The following is a 23,224-nucleotide window of genomic DNA, read 5'->3' on the forward strand; positions in this document are numbered from 1 at the left end:
AGGTTAATTCAGGATTGGGGGATGGTTAATTCAGGGATTGGGGAAAGATTAACTCAGGATTGGGGAATGGTTAATTCAGAGGTTGGGGAATGGTTAACTCAGGATTGGGGAATGGTTAATTCGGGATTTGGGAAAGTTTAATTCAGGATTTGGGGAAAGGTTAATTCAGGATTGGGGAATGGTTAATTCGGGGATTGGGGGCTGGTTAACTCAGGATTGGGGAATGGTTAATTCAGGATTGGGGAATGGTTAATTCGGGATTTGGGAAAGGTTAATTCAGGATTGGGGGATGGTTAATTCAGGATTTGGGAAAGGTTAATTCAGGATTGGGGAATGGTTAATTCAGGGATTTGGGAATGGTTAATTCAGGAATTGGGGAATGGTTAATTCAGGGATTGGGGAATGGTTAATTCAGGGATTGGGGAATGGTTAATTCGGGATTGGGGAATGGTTAATTCAGGAATTGGGGAATGGTTAATTCAGGGATTGGGGAATGGTTAATTCGGGATTGGGGAATGGTTAATTCAGGAATTGGAATGGTTAATTCGGGATTGGGGAATGGTTAATTCAGGAATTGGGGAATGGTTAATTCAGGGATTGGGGAATGGTTAATTCAGGAATTGGGGAATGGTTAATTCAGGGATTGGGGAATGGTTAATTCGGGATTGGGGAATGGTTAATTCAGGAATTGGAATGGTTAATTCGGGATTGGGGAATGGTTAATTCAGGGATTGGGGAATGGTTAATTCGGGATTGGGGAATGGTTAATTCAGGAATTGGAATGGTTAATTCGGGATTGGGGAATGGTTAATTCAGAGATTGGGGAATGGTTAATTCAGGGATTGGGGAATGGTTAATTCAGGAATTGGAATGGTTAATTCGGGATTGGGGAATGGTTAATTCAGAGATTGGGGAATGGTTAATTCAGGGATTGGGGAATGGTTAATTCAGGGCTTTGTAGACTTTTCGCGTCTTCCAGATTCTCCAAGGAATAAAAGTTTATTTCCTAAACACTGTGCCAGCAGGAGGATGGGATCACCAACAGGGAATGAAAGGGGTTTGACTGACACTCAATAATAATCCAATCAGGTAATAGAGAATCTCAGGTCATGTGTCAATTGAGGGAGCGTGGTGGTTGGAGCTGGGCTTGTGAATCTGTCCAATCAGAACAAGCAGATTGCCAGGTTCCCGGAACCCAGTTCCAGAGGATAATGTTCCGAAGTTATTTATCCCTTTACAAGATGTGGGAGCCACTGACAATGACTATCTTCTATCATTTATATCGTTGCCAGAATAGTGGCTGCACCTGTCTGCAAATACAAACCTCAGCAATGAAAATTAACTGGGACTAAACGTCCTGATTCACTGATAGCAATGGAACCAATCAGAGGCAGGTCGGAATAAATGGATATTCCATTCCCTCGCTGCTAATCACAAACACTGTCTGTACCACCTTCCCCAAGGGAACCAATAGCAGCCCGGTCAGTAACACACATCCCACTGCAGAATAAATAACCCTATTTACCAGCAGAAATATTCTTTTAATCTTCACATCATCCTAAACAAACAGCGGTAAACCTGGTCCAGATGTGAACCTCCTTCAGAAATAGAACCTCAGTCTGAGGGAGTCCCTCGCGCTGAGGGAGAGCTGACAGTGAGGGAGTTCCTCATGCTGAGGGAGTTCCTCATGCTGAGGGAGTTCCTCATACTGAGGGAGTTCCTCATGCTGAGGGAGTTCCTCATGCTGAGGGAGTTCCTCATGCTGAGGGAGTCCCTCGTGCTGAGGGAGAGCTGACAGTGAGGGAGTTCCTCGCGCTGAGGGAGTTCCTCCTGCTGAGGGAGTTCCTCATACTGAGGGAGTCCCTCGCGCTGAGGGAGAGCTGACAGTGAGGGAGTTCCTCATGCTGAGGGAGTTCCTCGTGCTGAGGGAGAGCTGACAGTGAGGGAGTGCCTCATGCTGAGGGAGTTCCTCATGCTGAGGGAGTTCCTCGTGCTGAGGGAGAGCTGACAGTGAGGGAGTTCCTCATGCTGAGGGAGTTCCTCGTGCTGAGGGAGAGCTGACAGTGAGGGAGTTCCTCATGCTGAGGGAGTCCCTCGCGCTGAGGGAGAGCTGGTGGTGAGGTATCTCGCTGGGACAGGTTCCACTCTGGGGAGACGGGGGACGGGGGGAACGGAGGGTGGGGGGGGGGGGTTTCTGGATCTTACATGTCCGTGCTGGTCAAGGGTGTTGTTGGTTAGTTTGAGCTTGTGGAAGGAGATGGGTTTGCTCATCCACGAGGATCCAAAGCTGGGAGAATCCGGGTGGATGTAGAATCTCCTCGGGAGATTGGGCTCCGCTTTGCCTCCTGCTTCCCAACACTTGGACTGCCACTTATAGCGGATGTTATCGACTGGTACAATGTCCATCAGCATGGTGTACTGGGAATGGACATCCAGACCCGACACACTCACACAGCATGGCGGGAAAGTCCGTCTGTCAGGGAGAAAACAGAACACGGAATTAGGAGAACCACAAAAACTCCTGTCCACCTCCACAAACAATCTATTCCTTTAAATTCTGTATAGCTGGTTCTCCCTGTTTGCCCGTTTACCATAAAGCCTTGTATTGTTCTCTGTCCATAGAATCCCTACAGTGCAGAAAGAGACCATTCAGCCCATCAAGTTTCTACTAACTCTCCAACAGAGCATATTACTCAGACCCAACCCCACCACCGCCCCCCCCCCCACCCCCCCCCCCAAGTGACAGCACAAGGACATCTATGTCAGACTCCTATTTATTGACTACAGCTCAGCCTTCAACATCATTATTCCCACGAAACTCATCTCCAAACTCCGTGGCCTGGGCCTCGGCTCCTCCCTCTGCGACTGGATCCTGAACTTCCTAACTCACAGACCACAATCAGTAAGGATAGGCAACAACACCTCCTCCAGGATCATCCTCAACACCGGTACCCCACAAGGCTGTGTTCTCAGCCCCCTACTGTACTCCTTATACACCTATGACTGTGTGGCCAAATTCCCCTCCAATTCGATTTTCAAGTTTACTGATGACACCACCCGAGTGGGTCGGATCTCAAATAATGATGAGACAGAGTACAGGAATGAGAGAGAATCTGGTGAACTGGTGTGGCAACAATAATCTCTCCCTCAATATCAACAAAACGAAGGAGATTGTCATCAACTTCAAGAAGCTGAAAGGAGAACATCCCCCTGTCGACATCAATGGGAACAAAGCGGAAATAGTCGAGAGCTTCAAGTTTTTAGATGTCCAGATCACCAACAACCTGTCCTGGTCCCCCCATGCCGACACTATAGTTAAGAAAGCCCACCACGCCTCTACTTTCTCAGAAGGCTAAGGAAATTCGGCATGTCAGCTACAACTCTCACCAACTTTTACAGATGTACTACAGAAAGCATTCTTTCTGGTTGTATCACAGCTTGGTATGGCTCCTGCTCTGCCCAAGACCACAAGGAACTATAAAAGGTCGTGAATGTAGCCCAATCCATCACGCAAACCAGCCTCCCATCCATTGACTCTGTCTACACTGCCTGCTGCCTCAGCAAAGCAGCCAGCATAATTAAGGACCCCACGCACCCCGGACATTCTCTCTTCCACCTTCTTCCGTCGGGAAAAAGATACAAAAGTCCGACTCAAGAACAGCTTCTTCCCTGCTGCCATCAGACTTTTGAATGGACCTACCTTGCATTAAGTTGATCTTTCTCTACACCCTAGCTATAACTGTAACACTACATTCTGAACTCTCTCTCCTTTCCTTCTCCCCTATGTACTCTATGAACAGTATGCTTTGTCTGTATTGTTATAATGTAACCAATGATAACATTGGAATCTGTTATGATGCAACCAACATAGTGTGAGGGTCAGCTGACTCAGTATAAAGAGAAAGTAGATGGAGATTGTGGGGAGCTTCTGTGGTCTGAGAGTTGGTGCAATTAAGTTTCTTTATTAAACCTTTTTCTTTGATTTACTTCATGAAGTTAGTTATTTTATTGTTTGCAGCCGAAGTATCCTTACAGCCAGATGAACATATATAGTGCACAAGAAACAATACTTTTCACTATATCCCAATACATGTGACAATAATAAATCATTACCCGGCCTGGTCTACATGTGACTCCAGAACCACAGCAATGTGGTTGACTCTCAACTGCCCTCTGAAATGGCCTAGTCATCCTCTCAATTCAAGGGTTATTAGGGATGGGCAACAAATGCTGGACTTGCCGTATCCCGTAAAAGAATAAAGAAAATTGGCTTAGCTAAACCATTAAGAAATATAGTGGCGAGGTTCAGGTAGCAGTACAGATCATTACAGCACCTTTCACCTCTTTCCAATTTGAGTACGGTATCTCGATTCTGTCCTCTCCCACGCTAACCAGTTAATAATTTACCTTCAAGTTTTAACTTCAGCGAACAGTGTCTAACGTGGCACCTCACCAAACACCCTCTTTAAATCCCCATCATTATTCTGATCGGTGTAATGTGGGCTAGCTGAGTGAGTAGACAAATGGTGAGGCCACACTTAGAGTATTGTCTGCAGTTTTGGTCTCCTTATCTGAGGAAGGATGTTCTTGCTCTAGAGGGAGTGCAGCGAAGGTTTACCAGGCTGATTCCGGGAATGGCAGGACTGACGTATGAGGAGAGATTAAGTCAGTTAGGATTGTATGTGCTGGAGTTTAGAAGAAGGATGGCACAGGGTAGATGCAGGAAGGATGTTCCTGATGGTGGGGGAGTTCAGAACCAGGGCTCACAGTCTGAGGCGATGGGGTAAATAATTTAGGACAGAGATGAGGAGAAATTTCTTTACTCATAGAAAGCAGTTGAGGCAAAAACATTGTGGGTGGGATCTTACCAGCTCACCAAGCCGGTCGATGGTGTGGAGAGCCAGTAAGATAGGGCAAGAGGTGAAAAATTGGTTTGCACCCGATTTCTCACCTCTCCCGACCTGGCCCCGTTCTGTCGGCGAAATCAGGCCTCACGCCCGGGAAGGACATAAGGCTGGATTAAATACTAATGACATGATTTGTATGTCATTAACGAGCTCAGGACGCTATTGGCTGGGCTCACTTACCTTAACCCCACCCACTAGCGAGGATCACAGATTGTCCCCACTAATGGGGATCGGACATAATGGCCTCGCCAGCTGGGCCAAAGGCTATTGAAGCCCCCGGGGTGGTCAGGAGGCAGAGCTGGGCAGTGTCCATGGTGCACTGCCAGCCTGGCACTGCCAGTCTGGCACACTAGCAGTGCCCATTGGGCACCGGGCAGTGCAAGGGGGTGGGGGCTGAGATGGCTGGGCCTAAGGGGCAGGACCTAATGGGGGCAGAGGTTGAAGGGATGGGGTTTAATGGGGGCAGGGTGGGAACTCCAAAGGGCGTAGGAAGGGGGTGACTAAGGCTTCGATTGGGGGGGGCTGGTCGGCTGAGGGGGCAATCGGATGGGGGAGGGATGCTCGTGGGTGTGGGAGGTATTGCACAGAATGCCGTAAGTTACAATTACTGACCTCGCTGAGAAAATGTGTAAGAAAACTTCCTGCTTTCTCACTCGTTTTCCACTGTGAATCTTTGGGGGAAAACTCGGCCCTGAATGTTTTTACGGAGTTCGATATAGCCTCAGCGCAAAGTGGATCAACGGGAAGGCGGGATCAGGGTGATTGAGTTGGATGATCAGCCATGCTCCTAATGAATGGTGGAGCAGGTTCGAAGGGCTGAATGGCCTCCTTCACACCTATTTTCTGTCTTTCTATCTATGTTTCTATGTCCACCTCCTTCTGGAACGCACATTTGCAAAGATAAATGCAGTGGTTTATGTTGAGGTTCATCCTGAGCAGTTTGGTGACACAGGACTCTGTACTCTATGGGTGATTCCCAGGGACACACCCTGAGACAAACAGCAACTGCTACTGGAGGATCATGGTTCTATGTTAAAAGGGGAGTTGAGAATTTCCCCCCGCCCCCCGAGTTTCTGGATCAGGAATGCTTTACTTGAAAACTGATTCAATAAAGAATTTTAGAAGGGAGTTGGACAGGTTGTTGAGGTTGAGGCACGTAAGAGGGTAGAATCATGGATTAAAAACTGGGAATGTGGGACTAAACATGACAGCTCTTTCAAAGAGCTAGCATCAACACAGTGGGCTGAGTGGCCTCTTTCTTTGTTGTAGATTTCTACCATTCTCTGGCTGTATTAAGTGAGAATCGGCAGTGACCGTGCTGAGGGCAAACATTAGCATCACAAAAACCAACTGATGCTCAGTGCCATGTTGCATTGTGGGAGTGGACTATCCTTCAACAATAAACCTGCACAGCCATTGGCCAAAGAGCATTTCAGACTTCCTGTCATTCTGAAAGGTGCTATCAAAATTCAGTGGGGGGTGAGGCTGAGTCATAGAATCTTACAGTGCAGAAGGAGGCCATTCAGCCCATCAAGCCTACACTGACCACAATCCCACCCAGGCCCTATCCCCGTAACCCCATGTATTTACCCAGTTAATCCCCCGACACTAAGGGGCAATTCAGCATGGCCAATCCACCTAACCTGCACATCTGTGGAAGGAAACCGGAGCACCCGGAGGAAACCCACGCAGACACGGGGAAAACGTGCAGACTCCACACTGACAGTGACCCAAGCCGGGAATCGAACCCAAGTCCCTGGCGCTGTGAGGCAGCAGTGCTCACCACTGCGCCACCGTGGTGACACCCCAAATGTGAGTGTGTTGGTGAGGGGCTTTATCAAACTCTCGCAGTCAGAAACTGCAATTTGGAATTCTCTGGCACTGTGTCAGGAACACTCCTCCTCTCTGACAAAGACTTCTCCATCTCACATACGACCATTGGAGATCTGAGGTCCAGGGCTGCAGACTCCAGCATCCACTCTCTAAGTAACCAATCAAATAACCCAAGCCTCAAACACGTACCGTCCAGATTTAGTGATGATCATCTCATTGCCCAGGCTGTGAAATCTCTGCCACAATGCTTCGTTCTCCAGAGTGAGCTGCACTCGGGTGTGGTTGCCGCTGGTGTTGGCTGGTCTGATCGGGTTGTGTTGGGCAGAGTTGGTGTGAAGCATTGGTCCATCAAAGGAGGGGCAGCCATGGTCATAGTGACAGGGAGGTGGCATTTCATAATCTGCTGGAGAGAGGGTTGGGCATTAATCTCTGCCCCTCGGCGAAACACTCAGCAAATAAACAACATGTTCAACTGCAAAACCTTTCTGATGTAATGGCAGCAAAACCAACCCCATTCTGGCCAGCCCGACACGCGCAACTCAGATTGACTAAATGAATAGAAACCAGCCACTGTGCCAGACTGTAACAGGCAGTGTGCCAGGCTGTAACAGGCAGTGTGCCAGGCTGTAACAGGCGGTGCAAAGGTCTGTAACAGGCAGTGCACCAGTCTGTAACAGGCAGTGCACCAGTCTGTAACAAGCGCTGTGCCAGTCTGTAACAGGCAGTGTGACAGTCTGTAACATGCGGTGCACCAGTCTGTAACAAGCGCTGTGCCAGTCTGTAACAGGCAGTGTGACAGTCTGTAACATGCGGTGCACCAGTCTGTAACAGGCAGTGTGCCAGGCTGTAACAGGCGGTGCAAAGGTCTGTAACAGGCAGTGCACCAGTCTGTAACAAGCGCTGTGCCAGTCTGTAACAGGCAGTGTGCCAGTCTGTAACATGCGGTGCACCAGTCTGTAACAGATGGTACACCAGGCTGAAACAGGTGGTGCACCAGTCTGTAACAAGCGCTGTGCCAGTCTGTAACAGGCAGTGTGACAGTCTGTAACAGGCAGTGCACCAGTCCGTAACATGCAGTGCACCAGGCTGAAACAGGTGGTGCGCCAGGTTGCAATAGGCGGTGTGCCAGGCTGTAACAGGTGGTGCGCCAGGTTGCAATAGGCGGTGTGCCAGGCTGTAACAGGGGGTGCGACAGGTTGCAATAGGCAGTGCACCAAACTGTAACAGGCGGTGCACCAGTCTGTAACAGACGGTGTGCCAGTCTGTAACAGACACTGTACCAGGCTGTAACAGACGATGTAACAGACGGGTGTGCCAGTCTGTAACAGGTGGTGTGCCAGGCTGTAACAGACAGTGTGCCAGGCTGTTACAGGCGATATAACAGGCGATGTGCCAGGCTGCACAAGGCAATGCACAAGGACAGAAAGAGGCTGCAGAGGAGAAGCTGCTGGGTGAGTGGGCATTAAGATGGCAGATGGGATGCAGAGTGTGGGGAAATGTGAATATTGTTCAATGTGGAGAGACTGGGAAGGATTTGCATTCAGAGGAACCTGGTGTTTATACATGAATGACAGAATGCCACTCCACCACCCCCCCCCCCCCCCCCCCCCCCCCCCCCCCCCCCCACCCCGCCACCCCATCCCGGTTCCAGCGAGGAATGGAGAACAATAGCTTTTGTGACCTAAGATTTGGAATAGAAGAATCTGGATGCTCCACTACAGTAACACAGAGCACTGCTGGAGCCACAGCTGGGATGCTGTGTAGAGTGTTGGGCTCTTTACCTAAGGAAGGCCCCACAAGGAGAGTGAGAAAGGTTCACTGGCCCAGGTCCTGGGAGGAGGGAACTGGCTCATGACTAGAACAATATTCCTGGAGATGGGAGTGGGGCGAGGCATCATAATTTAAACATAGAAAATACTCAGGGTTTGACAGGGTCAATGTTTCCCCCGGATAGGGAGTCTAGAACATGGGGCTGCAACCCCCGAATAAAGGGGCAGCCACTTGGGGCAGAAACAGTGAGAAATTTCCTCACAAAGTGTTGTGAATCTTTACAATTTTCTCCCCGGACTATTCAGCCACTGAGTGTATTCAGGGCACTGCAGACTCCAGCAGTGCTCTGTGTAACTGTACTGGAGCTTCCGGATTCTTCTATTCAGGGCAGGGGGTTGGTAGATTTGGAGGAGTTAAAGGAATTACGGAATCCGGGCTAGGGCAGGAAGGCAGGGCTGATGGGGCAGGTTTGAAGAATTTCTATTTTTATATCCCGTGCCGAGGGTTAGAACCTTCCAAACACCCCGAACCTGGCTTCTCCCGCTGACCTTTGATGACCCACACGCAATGTTCACAAACCAGCTTCTCTCATCCCCAATCTCTCGCTCACTTTCCCAATCCCTAATCCACCCTTTAGACATCTCTTGAGGCAGTCTCCCCGACTTCAAGGCAGCATGTGACCGAGTGGGGCACCAAGAAGCCCTGATAAAACTGGAGTCAGTGGGAATCAGGGGGAAACTCTCCGCTGGTTAGAGTCACACCTGGCACTCAGGAAGATTGAATGTGGTGGTTGGAGGTCAAACATCTCAGCTCCAGGACATCTCCACAGGAGTTCCTCAGGGGAGTGTCCTAGGCCCAACCTTGGATCATAGAATCCCTACAGTGCAGAAGGCGGCCAGTCGACCCATTGAGTCGGCACCGACCACAATCCCAACCAGGCCCTATCCCCGTAACCCCATAAATTGGACTGCAGCGATTCAAGGCGGCAGCTCACCACCACCTTCTCAGGAGCAATTAGGGATGGGCAATAAATGATGGCCAGCCAGCGATGCTGATGTCCCTCATAAAAGAATAAAAGAAAATTCTCCTTGCTTTCCGTCTGGTTCTATTGGCTCGAACCCAGGACTCATTCGGCCCATAACCTCATCATCCCCACCATCCTGTCCCACAGTCAGTGCGGAAACATTCAGTCTGTTACAGTGAAAAGCAGCCCACTCCCTGTCTACAGTGGGCGGGGTGGAGGGGTGGGGGCGGTGGGGGTCAGTGGTGACAACATTTTTCCCTGGACATTCACCCTCCTACCTCTCAGTCGCAGTGCCTCCTGCTGGTCTGGTGGGTAGCTGCGTGGATTGTAATGGAGATGTGGGCTGGATACAGCCGAGCCCAGGCTGAATTCTCTGCTGCCATTCCCAGTGTAGAGTTCAGCTTCAAACATCTTTCCCGTGGTGAGTCAGAGTTTGCTCTGGAAGTGAGTTAGTGAGCTGAGGTGGCTCTTTATGTAGTGTGACCACTCCCCACATCACACAGGGGAACAGCGAGGAGACTCCCCACAGCACAGCAATGCTGCAACTCAAACACTCCACACTTCATCCAAACAGCCCCAGGGAACCATCGCGTTAGACTAAAAGCTGCTTTTGTCGTCTTATTGATTATCCAGTGTTAAACAAGTGACTTAAGTGACACTAATTACAGCAATGAACCTGCCTCGTAGCCCCTCACTACCGTTAGCAAATCCTGACAGAATTCCTGGACTGTAAATCTGGGAGCTACGGAGCGTTTTCCTTCACACCCGGTGAACACAAACCTGTGAGAGCAACTCCACTCAGCCACCCACATTCATCACACAATAACCTGGCACCCAATGCCCTGGGATCACTAGCACCTGTTGCTCTGGTTACACTGGCGCCTGTTGCTCTGGTTACACTGGCACCTGTTGCTCCAGTTACACTGGCATTGGATGCTCTGGTTACACTGGCATCTGATGCTCTGGTTACACTGGCAGCTGTTGCTCTGGTTACACTGGCAGCTGTTGCTCTGCTTACACTGACACCTGTTGCTCTGGTTACACTGACAGCTGTTGCTCTGGTTACACTGGCAGCTGTTGCTCTGTTTACACTGGCACTTGTTGCTCCGGTTACATTGGCACCTGTTGCTCCGGTTACACTAGCATCTGATGCTCTGGTTACACTGGCAATTGTTGCTCTGGTTACACTGGCATCTGATGCTCTGGTGACACTAGCATCTGTTGGTCCGGTTAAACTGGCACCTGTTGCTCCGGTTACACTGGCATCTGTTGCTCTGGTGACACTGGCATCTGATGCTCTGGTTAGATTGGCATTTGTTGCTCTGGTTACACTGGCAGCTGTTGCTCTGGTTACACTGGCACCTATTGCTCTGGTTACACTGGCACCTGTTGCCCTGGTCACACTGGCATCTGATGCTCTGGTTACTCATATTGTTTTAGGTTCAGATTTCCAGGATGCAGAGCATTTTATTTTTGATTTGCGAGTCTGCCGGGTGTGATTGAGGCTGTTTGGAGAGGTTACACCCAGCCCCAGGTGAGCTGAAAGGGACAGAGCGGGATTCCTGATCCTTAGTTCGAGCTGTTTTCGTTGAAACTTCCTTTCCTTTGTCACTCTCCTGAAATTTAAATTTCCACTTCTCCAGTTTGAATCTCTCTGCCGTGTTCTCCATTATGTGATCCACAAATTCCACCTGCCGACAACTGCTCAGTGGGCAGTGCCAGGGTGGCAGTGCCAGGATGTAAGGGTGGCAGTGCCAAGGTGCCAGGTTGGTACTGCCCAGGGGACACTCCCCCTTGCCCTTGACCTCCCCCGGGGGCCTCAGTGACCTCCGGTTCCTCATTTGTGGGGAGCAGGTATTTTCCTCGCCGGATAGAATCCCTCCCGGTGAGGCCACAAAGGCGAGTGAGCCCGAACGATTGAATGCTGCGCTCGCTAAACACAAGGAAATTAGCGCTTCCATATATTTGAATAGATTATTCAGCCTCTCACCGAAATGAGGTCGACTGCGCCGGGAGTCTGGTTCCGGTAAGATCACAAGGAGCGAGAAATCAGAATCACACCGGATTTCTCAGCTCCTGCGATTTTATGAGAGACGGATTTCAGTGAGATCTGCCTCTCGCTGGAAATGCTGCAAAGGGAGTGAATTTTCTGCTTGTTCAGTCTGTGAGGATTGCTGAGCTGAGGGAGTTCTGTCACATCGTGGATCAGAAGGCAGAGTCTTTTGGATATATCTGGGCCAGTGAATAGTTTTCTGTCGGACTTGAGGTTCTGTTCCTCTGGAAACCAGGTAATGTCACAAGTAGGCTGACATTAACACTGCAATTAAGTTACTGTGATAGAATCATAGAATCCCTACAGTGCAGAAGGAGGCCATTCGGCCCATTGAATCTGCACCGACCACATTCCCACCCAGGCCCGCTCTCATTAACCCCACGCATTTACCCTGCTAATCCCCCTGACACTAAGGGGCAATTTATCACGGCCATTGCACCTAACCCACACAGCTCTGGACTGTGGGAGGAAACCGGAGCACCTGGAGGAAACCCACGCAGACACGGGGAAAACGTGCAGACTCCACACAGACAGTCACCCGAGGCCGGAATTGGATCTGGGTCCCTGGCGCTGTGAGGCAGCAGTGCGAACCACTGCGCCACTGTGCTGCCCATGGATCTTTGGAATGCAGGGGGGAGGGTGCTGCCCTATCGCAGTCTGGATTACTCTGCTCTGGGGAATGTGGAGGGAAAGTTCAGAAGCTGAATTTAAAACTTTCTAAAACTGACTGGAACTGATTTGTCAAAAGCACCAACTGGTGACACAGCTGCCAAGGAACAGCTCAGGAGCAACACCAGCAGGATAGTGCTGGAACTGCAGTTACTTCCAAACACAGCGGCTGAGAGAATGTGAGAGGAAATTAGAAACATAGAACATAGAAACATAGAAAAACTACAGCACAAACAGGCCCTTCGGCCCACAAGTTGTGCCGAACACATCCCTACCTTCTAGACCTACCTATAACCCTCCATCCTATTACGCTCCATGTACTCATCCAGGAGTCTCTTAAAAGACCCTATTGAGTTCGCCTCCACCACCACTGACGGCAGCCGATTCCACTCGCCCACCACCCTCTGTGTGAAAAACTTACCCCTAACATCTCCACTGTACCTACCCCCCAGCACCTTAAACCTGTGTCCTCTCGTAGCAGACATTTCCACCCTGGGAAAAAGCCTCTGAGAGTCCACCCGATCTATGCCTCTCAACATCTTATACACCTCTATTAGGTCTCCTCTCATCCTTCGTCTCTCCAAGGAGAAAGGACCGAGCTCCCTCAGCCTATCCTCATAAGGCATGCCACTCAATCCAGGCAACATCCTTGTAAATCTCCTCTGCACCCTTTCAATCTTTTCCACATCCTTCCTATAGCAGACTCGATGGGCCGAATGGCCTCCTTCTGCACTGTAGGGTTTCTATGATTTCTATGAGGCGACCAGAACTGAGCACAGTACTCCAAGTGGGGTCTGACGAGGGTCTTATATAGCTGCATTATTAGACAGTAGTTGCGTTGCAAGAGCCTCTTGAGTGTTCTTGTGCTTCAGTCGGTAACACACCTGTCTTTAAATCAGAAGCTGCTGGTTTCAAGAGCCGCTCTGGGACTTGCTGGCTGTGGAAGTATTGCTCGAACAGAGTTCGACATGTTGCAAACCCAACGCTTGTCCAATATTGTAAAGAAATGAAACAATGGACCACATTGGTTTGTTAAAGTAAAAAGTTTGAAACCTCAGCATATGGCTGTACGAGGAGCACAGTGGCACAGTGGTATTGTTCACTGGACTAGTAATCCAGGGTGATGCACTGGGGACCTGGGTTCGAAACTCACCATGGCAGATGGTGAAATTTGAATTCAAAGAAGTCTGGAAATATAAGTCTACTGATGACCATGAAACCATTGTCAATTGTTGTAAAAACCCATCTGGTTCACGAATGTCCTTTAGGGAAGGAAATCTGCCATCCTTACCCGGTCTGGCCTACATGTGACAAAACCCCAGGTTAAAGTCCAACAGGTTTATTTGTTAGCACAAGCCACTCGCTTTCGGAGCGCGGCCCCTTCATCAGGTGAGTGGGAGTTGTGTTCACTAACAGGGCATATAAAGACACAAACTCAATTTACAAAATAATGGTTGGAATGCGAGTCTTTACAGGTAATCAAGTCTGAAAAGTACAGACAATGTGAGTGGAGAGAGTTAAGCACAGGTTATAGAGATGTGTATTGTCTCCAGACAGGACAGTTAGTGAGATTTTGCAAGTACAGGCAAGTCGTGGGGGTTACAGATAGTGTGACATGAATCCAAGATCCCGGTTGAGGCTGTCCTCATGTGTGCAGAACTTGGCTATCAGTCTCTGCTCAGCGTTGTCTTGTGTCATGAAGGCCACCTTGGAGAACGCTTACCCGAAGATCAGAGGCCGAATGCCCGTGACCACTGAAGTGTTCCCCAACAGGAAGAGAACACTCTTGCCTGGTGATTGTCGAGCGGCGTTCATTCATCCGTTGTCGTAGCGGACCTTAGAGTGTGAACCCTAAGAGTGTGAATCCTTAGAGTGTGAACCATTTGAGTGTGAACCCTCAGAATGTGAACCCTTAGAGTGTGAACCCTAAGTGTGTGAACCCTTAAAGTGTGAATCCATAGAGTGTGAACCCTAACAGTGTGAACCCTAACAGTGTGAACCCTAAAAGTGTGAACCCTAATAGTGTGAACCCTTAGAGCGTGAACCCTAAGAATGTGAATACTTAGAGTGTGAACCCGAAGAGTGTGAACCCGAAGAGTGTGAACCCTTAGAGCGTGAACCCTAAGAATGTGAATCCTTAGAGTGTGAACCTTTAGAATGTGAACCCTAATAGTGTGAACCCTTAGAGTGTGAACCCTAATAGTGTGAACCCTAATAGTGTGAACCCTTAGACTGTGAATCCTAATAGTGTGAACACTTGTAGTGTGAACCCTAACAGTGTGAACCCTTAGAGTGTGAATCCTAAGAGTGTGAACCCTAATAGTGTGAACCGTTAGAGTGTGAACTCTTAGAATGTGAAGCCTTAGAGTGTGAACCCTAAGAGTGTGAACCCTAAGAGTGTGAACCCTTAGAATGTGAACTCTTAGAGCATGAACCCTAATAGTGTGAGAGCCGAGAATCTGAATCCTTAGAGTGTGAACCCTAATAGTCTGAATCCTTAGAGTGTGAATCCTTAGAGTGTGAACCCTAACAGTGTGAACCCTAAAAGTGTGAACCCTAAAAGTGTGAACCCTTAGAGCGTGAACCCTAAGAATGTGAATCCTTAGAGTGTGAACCCGAAGAGTGTGAACCCTTAGAGTGTGAACCCTAAGAATGTGAATCCTTAGAGTGTGAACCTTTAGAATGTGAACCCCAATAGTGTGAACCCTTAGAGTGTGAACTCTAATAGTGTGAACCCTAATAGTGTGAACCCTTAGACTGTGAATCCTAATAGTGTGAACACTTGTAGTGTGAACCCTAACAGTGTGAACCCTTAGAGTGTGAACTCTTAGAATGTGAAGCCTTAGAGTGTGAACCCTAAGAGTGTGAACCCTAAGAGTGTGAACCCTTAGAATGTGAACTCTTAGAGCATGAACCCTAATAGTGTGAGAGCCGAGAATCTGAATCCTTAGAGTGTGAACCCTAATAGTCTGAATCCTTAGAGTGTGAATCCTTAGAGTGTGAAACCTGATAGTGTGAACCCCTAGAGTGTGAATCCTGATAGTGTGAACCCCTAGAGTGTGAATCCTTAAAGTGCGAACCCTTGGAATGTGAACCCTTAGAGTGTGAATCCTTACAGTGTGAACCCTAATAGTGTGTACCCATAGAGTTTGAACCCGAAGAGTGTGAACCAGAAGATTGTGAATCCTAAGAGTGTGAACAGTTAGAGTGCGAATCCTCAGAGTGTGAATCCTTTGAGTGTGAACCCCAATAGTGTGAACCATAATAGTGTGAACCCTAATAGTGTGAACCCTTAGAGTGTGAACCCTAACAGTGTGAACCCTTAGAGTGTGAATCCTTAGAGTGTGAACCTTAAGAGTGTGAACCCTAACAGTGTGAACCCTTAGAGTGTGAACCCTAAGAGTATGAACCCCTAGAGTGTGAGCCCTTAGAGTGTGAACCCTTAGAATGTGAACCCTAACAGTGTGAACCCTTAGAGTGTGAACCCATAGAGTGTGAACCCATAGAATGTGAACCCTAAGAGTGTGAATCCTCAGAGTGTGAATCCTTAGAGTGAGAACCCCTAGAGTGTGAACCTTAAGAGTGTGAACCCCTAGAGTGTGAGCCCTTAGAGTGTGAACCCTTAGAATGTGAACCCTAACAGTGTGAACCCATAGAGTGTGAACCCATAGAGTGTGAACCCATAGAGTGTGAACCCTAAGAGTGTGAATCCTCAGAGCGTGAACCCTAATAGTGTGAACCCCGAGAATGTGAACCCTGAGAGTGTGAACCCAAATAGTGTGAACCCCGAGAATGTGAATCCTTAGAGTTTGAAACCTTAGAGTATGAACCCCTACAGTGCGAACCCTAAGAGTGTGAACCCGAAGAGTATGAACCCCGAGAGTGTGAATCCTTAGAGTGTGAACGCTGATAGTGTGAACCCCGAGAGTGTGAACCCTTAGAGTGTGAACCCTTAGAGTGTGAACCCTAAGAGTGTGAACCCACAGAGTGTCAACCCTTAGTGTGAATCCTAAGAGTGTGAAGTCTTAGAGCGTGAATCCTGAAAGTGTGAACCCTAATAGTGTGAACCCCTAGAATGTGAATCCTTAGAGAGTGAACCCTAAGAGTGTGAAGTCTTAGAGTGTGAACCCTTAGAATGTGAACCCTGAGAGTGTGAACCCTAATAGTGAGAACCCTAAGATCGTGAACCCTCAGAGTGTGAACCCATAGAGTGTGAACCCTTAGAGTGTGAATCCTTGGAGTGTGAATCCTTGGAGTGTGAACTCTAATAGCGTGAACCCCGAGAATGTGAATCCTTAGAGTGTGAACCCTTGGAATGTGAACCCTGAGAGTGTGAACCCTAATAGTCTGAACCCCTAGAATGTGGATCCTTAGAGTGTGACCCGAATAGTGTGAACCCTTAGAGTGTGAATCCTTAGAGTGTGAACCCTGAGAGTGTGAATCCTTAGAGTGCGAACCCTTGGAATGTGAACCCATAGAGTGTGAACCCGAATAGCATGAACCCCTAGAATGTGAATCCTGAGAGTGTGAATCCTTGGAGTGTGAACCCTAATAGCGTGAACCCCGAGAATGTGAATCGTTAGAGTGTGAGCCCTAACAGTGTGAACCCTAAGAGCGTGAACCCATAGAGTGTGAACCCTAATAGTGTGAATCCTTAGAGTGTGAACCCTAATAGTGTGAACCCCTAGAATGTGAATCTTTAGAGTGTGAACCCTGATAGTGTGAACCACAAGAGTGTGAATCCTTAGAGTGCGAACCCTTGGAATGTGAACCCTTAGAGTGTAAATTCTTAGAGTGAGAACCCTTATTGCATGACCCCAAGAATGTGAATCCTTAGAGTGTGAACTCTAATATTGTGAACCCTGAGAGTGTGAACCCGAAGAGTGTGAATCCATAGAATGTGAATCCTCAGAGTGTGAACTCTAACAGTGTGAACCCATAGATTTTGAACCCTGAGAGCGTGAACCCTGAGAGTGCGAACCCTAAGAGTGTGAATCCTTAGAGTGTGAACCATAAGAGTGTGAATCCTAAGAGTGTGAATCCTTAGAGTGTGAACCCTAATAGTGTGAATCCTTAGAGTGTGAACCCTAATAGTGTGAACCCCTAGAATGTGAATCTTTAGAGTGTGAACCCTGATAGTGTGAACCACAAGAGTGTGAATCCTTAGAGTGCGAACCCTTGGAATGTGAACCCTTAGAGTGTAAATTCTTAGAGTGAGAACCCTTATTGCATGACCCCAAGAATGTGAATCCTTAGAGTGTGAACTCTAATATTGTGAACCCTGAGAGTGTGAACCCGAAGAGTGTGAATCCATAGAATGTGAATCCTCAGAGTGTGAACTCTAACAGTGTGAACCCATAGATTTTGAACCCTGAGAGCGTGAACCCTGAGAGTGCGAACCCTAAGAGTGTGAATCCTAAGAGTGTGAATCCTTAGAGTGTGAACCCTAATAGTGTGAACCCTAATAGTGTGAACCCTGAGTGTGAACCCAAAGAGTGTTAACCCTTAGAATGTAAACCCTTAGAGTGTGAACCCTAAGAGTGTGAACTTTCAGAGTGTGAATCCTTAGAGTGTGAATCCTTAGAGTGTGAATCCTGATAGTGTGAACCCCTAGAGTGCGAACGATAATCGTCTGAACCCTTAGACTGTGAACTCTAATAGTGTGAACCCTGAGACTGTGAACCCTAATAGTGTGAACCCTTAGAATGTGAACCCTCAGAGTACGAACCCTAAGAGTGTAAACACTGAGAATGTGAACCGCCAGAGTGTGAACGATAATAGTGTGAACCCTAACAGTTTGAACCCTTAGAGAGTGAACCCTAATAGTGTGAACCCTTACAGTGTGAACCCTTAGAGCGCGAACCCTAAGAGTGTAAACGCTTAGAGTGTGAACCCTTAGAGTATGAAAACTAAGAGTGTGAACCCTAATAGTGTGAACCCTTAGAGTGTGAAAACTAAGAGTGTGAACCCTTAGAGTGTGAACCCTAATAGTGTGAACCCTTAGAGTGTGAACCCTAATAGTGTGAACCCTTAGAGTGTGAAAACTAAGAGTGTGAACCCTTAGAGTGTGAACCCTAATAGTGTGAACCCTTAGACGGTGAATCCTAATAGTGTGAACCCTAACAGTGCGAACCCTAAGAGTGTGAACCCTAAAAGTGTGAATCCTAAGAGTGTGAACCCTTAGAGTGTGAATCCAGTTATACAGCTCTTGTCCTGCAAACTCAGCCATGCACACACTGAGGAATTTCTTGTATCTCACGCATTATTAAGCACAGAAAATCAGTAGGGGGTGGTCAGGTGTAACACCTTGTGTAGAAACACACAACTACAACTAAGAGCTATTGAGCCGGAGGTCCATTTGTGCTATCTGCTTTGGGTGTCGGCAGCGCAGACGTGTCGGGTGGAGCTGGGTCTCACTTGAGATGCGCAGCTTTACCTCCACAAGACTATACCTCCATAGAAAGTAGCAGGAGGAGGCCATTTGGCCCTTCGAGCCTGCTCCACCATTCAACATGATCATGGCTGATCGTCAAATGGCGCTCGACTCATCGATCGACAGTTCTGACGCGCCACAGCGAAAAACTGCACCGACCTCCTCAGAAGACAAACACGGGACATGGTGGATAGAGTACCCTTCGTCGTCCAGTACTTCCCCGGAGCGGAGAAGCTACGACATCTCCTCCGGAGCCTTCAACGTCATTGATGAAGACGAACATCTCGCCAAGGCCATCCCCACACCCCCACCTCTTGCCTTCAAACAACCGCGCAACCTCAAACAGACCATTGTCCGCAGCAAACTACCCAGCCTTCAGGAGAACAGTGACCACGACACCACACAACCCTGCCACAGCAACCGCTGCAAGACGTGCCGGATCATCGACACGGATGCCATCATCTCACGTGAGAACACCATCCACCAGGTACACGGTACATACTCTTGCAACTCGGCCAACGTTGTCTACCTGATACCCTGCAGGAAAGGATGTCCCGAGGCATGGTACATTGGGGAGACCATGCAGACGCTACGACAACGAATGAATGAACATTGCTCGACAATCACCAGGCAAGACTGTTCTCTTCCTGTTGGGGAACACTTCAGCTGTCACGGGCATTCGGCCTCTGATATTCGGGTAAACGTTCTCCAAGGCGGCCTTCACGACACACGACAGCGCAGAGTCACTGAGCAGAAACTGATAGCCAAGTTCCGCACACATGAGGACAGCCTCAACCGGGATCTTGGGTTCATGTCACACTATCTGTAACCCCCACAACTTGCCTGGACTTGCAAAATCTCACTGGCTGTCCTGTCTGGAGACAATACACATCTCTTTAACCTGTGCTTAATGCTCTCTCCACTCACATTGTCTGTACCTTTAAGACTTGATTAGCTGTAAAGACTCGCATTCCAATCATTGTTCATTATTCTGTAAATTAAGTTTGTGTCTTTATATGCCCTGTTTGCTGTTTGTGAGCAGATCTCCCACTCACCTGATGAAGGAGCAGCGCTCCGAAAGCTAGTGGTGTTTGCTACCAAATAAACCTGTTGGACTTTAACCTGGTGTTGTTAGACTCCTTACTCTGATTTATCCCTCCAGTTTTCCCCATGTCTGCACACCATTCCCCCCCTTCACCTCTCCACCATTGTCCAACTGTGTGGAAACTGACTTAATAGAATCCTTATAGTGCAGAAGGAGGCCATTTGGCCCATCGACTCTGCACCGATTCTCTGAAATAGCATCTTATCCAGGCCCGACCCATCCCCATAACCCCACACATTTATCATAGTCAATGCACCTAACCTGCACATCTTTGGACTGTGGGAGGAAACCGGAGCACCCGAAGGAAACCCACGCAGACACGGGGAGAATGTGCAGACTCCGCACAGACAGTGACCCAAGCCGGGAATCGAACCTGAGTCCCTGGCGCTGTGAGGCAGCAGTGCTAACCACTGTGCCACCCCTTGTCTACATGCAGTCAGCTCATTAGCAGCTGAAGAGAATCTCTGACTGCCCCACAATGGCGCTGCTGGAGGGACCCCGAGGATTTATCAAAGATCTGGAATCCTGCCTCGACACTAATTCTCTGGCCTTTGGTGACATTTTCCCAATGCACGCCGACGACTCTCGCCTGTATCTCTTGCCCTTGTGCTGACAAACTGCCTGACATTAAACCATGGCCGAGTCAGAATCTTCCACTTTCGTTGTCCGTACTTTGGTATCCATCATGCCCTCCCAAAGTACCATTGCCTCATAACATCTGCTCCCCAAAAAGTGTTCTCTCTCCACATCCCAGGCTCCATAATAGCACCTCCTGTTAATAGCAAACCTCAAGAATTAAAGATTGGAGAAGGTTAGATCGATATTGGACAAGGATTGGAGTCAAGTCTTTGATGACCAGCTTCGGAGGTGCTATAGCTATCGCTGCTAATAAATGCAGATATGTTGCCACTTGGTTTGGATTTTCCTCTATCCTGCAGTGTCCTCTTCTTACTCTTTCCTCTCTGACTTCAGAAATGTAAGATCTCTCACCTTTTACCATCTCACTCTCACTGGAAGCAAGTTTAAAAAGTTTTTTTAAAGTCTTGCTTCAGCCAATGAGTGTCGCTGTCAAACATGAAGTTGGAAATGGATAATTGATATTGCCAAAGTGTCTGGGAAGATTGAAGTTAGTGCATCACAGACCAACAGGATCCTGGTTCCCAGCAGTGATGTTGCCAGCGGAGCTTTGGGAGGGAGGAAGAAGGCGTCGGAGTGTGGCGACTTGGGGATTTTCACAGTAATTTCATTGTGGTGTTAATGTAAGCCTACCTGTGACACTAATAAATAAACTTTACTTTAAATAAACTTTAAACTTTAACTTTAAAAAAAGGAGTTCAGAGATGACAGAGTGTTTCAGTGACAGGCAGATTGAGGTCATAGGAGAGGCGACCAGCATTACAGAGGTGGAATTAGAGGAGGTCAGATACTCTGCTTGGCTCAGACAGGGTTTTTGGTTCTAGAAGCTATCATTATCACGAAAGAGGTAGTGTTGGGCAAGTTAACGGGGCTAAACGTAGACAGGTCTCCTGGCTCTGATGGAATGCATCCTAGGGTACTAAAAGAGATGCCGGGTGAAATAGCAAATGCAGTTGTGGGCAATTTACCAAACTTCGCTGGAGTCTGGGGTGGTTCCCACAGATTGAAAAACAGCAAATGCGACGCCACTGTTTAAAAAAGGAGGTAGACAAAAGGCAGGTAACTATAGGCAGGTTAGCTTAACTTCTGTAGTGGGGAAAATGCTTGAATCTATCATCAAGGAAGAAATAGCGAGACATCTGGATAGAAATTGCCTCATTGGGAAGGTGTAGCATGGGTTCATGAAATGTAGGTCATATTAACTAATTTAGTGGAATTCTTTGAGGACATTACAAGCGCGGTGGACAATGGGAAACCGGTGGATGTGGTATATCTGGATTTCTAGAAGGCATTTGACAAGGTGCCGCACCAAAGACTGCTACATAAGATAAAGGTGCACAGTGTTACAGGTAATGTATTAGTATGGATAGAGGATTGGTTAACTAACAGAAAGCAAAGAGTGGGGGTAAATGGGTGTTTTTCTGGTTGGCGATCAGTGACTAGTGGTGTGCCTCACGGCTCAGAGTTGGGACCACAATTGTTTACAATTTACATAGATGATTTGGACTTGGGGACCAAGTGTAGTGTGTCAAAGTTCGCAGATGACACTAAGATGAGTGGCAGAGCAAAGTGTGCAGAGGACGCTGAATGTCTGTAAAGGGATATAGATAGTTTAAGTGAGTGGGCAAGGGTCTGGCAGATGGAGTACAATGTTGGTAAATGTAGGGTCATCCATTTTGGTAGGAACAGCAGCAAAATGGACTATTAAATAGTAAAAGAAATTGCAGCATGCTGCTGTGCAGAGGGACCTGGCTGTCCTTGTGCATGAATCACAAGAAGTTGGTTTGCAGGTGCAGCAGGTAATTAAGGTGGCAAATGGAATGTTGTCCTTCATTGCTAGAGGGATAGAGTTTAAAAACAGCGAGGTTATGTAGCAGCTGTGTTGGGTACTGGTGAGGCCACACCTGGAATACTGTGTACAGTTTTGGTCTCCTTACTTGAGAAAGGATATACTGGCACTGGAGGGGGTGCAGAGGAGATTCACTAGGTTAATTCCGGAGTTGAGAGAGTTGGCTTATAAGAGACTGAGTAGTTTGGGGCTATACTCTAGGAATTTAGAAGAATGAGGGGAGACCTTATAGAAACATATAAAATTATGAATAGATTAGAAGCAGGGAGATTGTTTCCACTGGCAGATGAACCCAGAACTAGGGGGCATGGCCTCAAAATAAGGGGAAGCTGATTCAGGACCGAGTTGAGGAGGAACTTCTTCACCCAAAGGGTTGTGAATCTGTGGAATTCCCTGCCCGGTGAAGCAGTTGGGGCTGCCTCGTTGAATGTTTTTAAGTCAAAGAAAGATAGATTTTTGAACAGTAAAGGAATTAAGGGTTATGGTGAGTGAGTGGGTAAGTGGAGCTGAGTCCACAAAAAGCCATGATCTTATTGAATGTCGGAACAGGCTTAAGGGGCTAGATTGCCTACTCCTGTTCCTAATTCATATGTTATGTTCATATGAGAACAGTTGGGGATTGAGATGAGGATCGTGGTGTGGCTGAAGATAATATCCTCATTCTACCCAATATTTAAACAATGAGTCTATTTTGACAGTGCAATGTTAGCAAGATGCTCAGAAGTCCAATAACATAAGAAAGAAGTGATTTTGTGGACAGGGCACCTCATTTAGTTTGAGGAGGTTCAAGGGCAGAGTCCAATCAAACTGTAGGTTGGGGAGACAAAAAGATAGCAACAATATTTTACACATTGAATGAAATGAAATGTTATCAGCATCAAGGCTATGCAGTATCCACTGGGAGAGGAAGGTCCAGGGGCCAAAGGTAGCCTCGGCAGATTTCAA

The sequence above is a fragment of the Mustelus asterias genome, chromosome 13 (assembly GCF_964213995.1).
Source record: "Mustelus asterias chromosome 13, sMusAst1.hap1.1, whole genome shotgun sequence".
Taxonomy (NCBI): Eukaryota; Metazoa; Chordata; class Chondrichthyes; order Carcharhiniformes; family Triakidae; genus Mustelus; species Mustelus asterias.